This window comes from Drosophila willistoni, unplaced genomic scaffold (genome assembly GCF_018902025.1).
Source record: "Drosophila willistoni isolate 14030-0811.24 unplaced genomic scaffold, UCI_dwil_1.1 Seg624, whole genome shotgun sequence".
In the NCBI taxonomy this organism is placed as follows: Eukaryota; Metazoa; Arthropoda; class Insecta; order Diptera; family Drosophilidae; genus Drosophila; species Drosophila willistoni.
In genome coordinates, this window is record NW_025814543.1 from 6407 (window position 1) to 8214 (window position 1808).

The 1808-nt window shown below is 40.2% G+C and overlaps 1 long non-coding RNA gene across 1 annotated transcript; it reads left to right on the top strand.

Annotated features, from left to right (window-relative positions):
• The first annotated feature begins 438 nt into the window (after positions 1–438).
• On the top strand, positions 439–1168 carry LOC124461754. The gene is made up of 3 exons (XR_006955250.1): positions 439–510; positions 567–988; positions 1050–1168. It is a non-coding gene; the product is annotated as an uncharacterized LOC124461754 (long non-coding RNA).
• Positions 1169–1808: the final 640 nt, after the last annotated feature.

Genomic DNA, 1808 nt, shown 5'->3' on the forward strand with positions numbered 1-1808 from the left:
GATATTGATCAAAGTCACTGTTTACCACCGATTGTTCCTATGGGAGCTATATGATATAGTCGCCCGATCTTAGTTTGATTCGGCACAGTCATTAATGGTTATATTAAACTGAGAAATAACAAATTTTTATGACATTTGCGTAGAAAGTAACGAATTTACTTGGGTTCTATTCAATAATCTCTTAGTTTTTCAACTAAAATTGCTAATAATTCACTGATTAAAAAGAGACAGAAAGATTTGGCAATTTCATACTGCTAAGTTTATTTTCGAAAATATCTAGTACTCTCAGCTGGACGGAAGCAATTCACACATTTTGAGATCCAAGAAGGCCTGGGATGTTTGTAAATTCGACCTGGTCAAGGGGGTACAGTACTTGAATCATTCTAATTCGTGAACTCATACAGTCAACATCAAAAATAAAACACTTCTTACTTACTTCTGAAAATCAAAAAAGAGAAAAACAAAAGTGAAAACATGTTGACTGTTCAATTGATCATGCAATCCGGAAAGGTTAGTAAACGTGAGAATATAAGTTTTCATAATCGTGACCAAGTGTTCTTTTCCAGCCATTGGTTACGAAGCTCCCAATCTCAGCTACCGTATAAGAGCTAAAGGCTGAGCTTCAGAGCCTTCTCAATATTGAGCCGGAAACATTGGAGATTTCTGCATCTGATGTAACGTGTGCCGATTCAGATCTTTTAATAGAAGTTGCTGGTCTAGGCAAAAACAAACAAATTAAGCCGGTTGTGTCTTGCTATGAAGGCAACAATTTTGTGGGCTTGATACTATTTTCCCTTGGGGGCGAGGATTTCGCCGATCCATTAGTCGATAATTCGGTGTCAGACTCAAGTATCGAAGATAGTGAATCTTCCGTCATTGAGCTATCCTCGGGATCTAGTGGCGGATCCGTCCAGCCATCCACTATTGATTGCAAGCGAGGTATTAAACGAAAAGCCCAAGGACATGAAATAACCATAGAGACTAAACGGTAAGTATTAGGAATAGAAAATCAAAATTCAGTGACTGAATATTCCGTCTTTTGAAAATAGGATCAAATATATTCTCGAATCCAGTGAGGAGAGTCTAGAAAACCACTCGTATGGAGATATGCAGGAGGCATGCGATATGGGAGGCTGCGGAATAAAGTCCTGACCACGCCCGGTTAAACATAAAATCGAAATGGAACCTGATGTTATAAATGGTCAGCGGCCCCCGTACGTTAACATTCTCCAGAGAACAGGCCGTTTGTCGTGGTTATATCTTCCTCAGAATGTGAGAAAAACTTTTGCGACCTGTTGGAAGAGTTCTTTGGAATTTTTAAGGATTTCAGAAATGTTCGCTGTTTGGATTTCAATGAGGTGACTCCAGACACTGAGTACAATGGGCGGCTGTACATTGCAGCGGCCAATGAGGATACGATGGACTGGGTGGCGGGCAACGTATGCTCCATGGAGACATATCAGGCCACCAGTCTCATAGACTTCCTACACCTGACACCGGCCAGAGTTACATGGCCAAAGGTCGAGAAGTGTTTCCAAGCAATTTTCGAGCTTCTGGAACAGCAAAATGCTGATATTACGACGGAGAAGTGGGCCGTGGTGAGCCGCAAAGATGCAGCCCCCATAGTGACAGATATTTGTCCAAATGAACAGCTTGAGATCTGGATGGATGCAGAGAGTGTGGGCATCATCAAGGAAAGATGCAACAGCCTCAAATTTTGTTTTTGGATTATCAAATTTGAGTTTTGCGATTAGAACACGCTTTTATATTTTTATTTTATGCAATATATATTTTGAAATGTTAAAAAA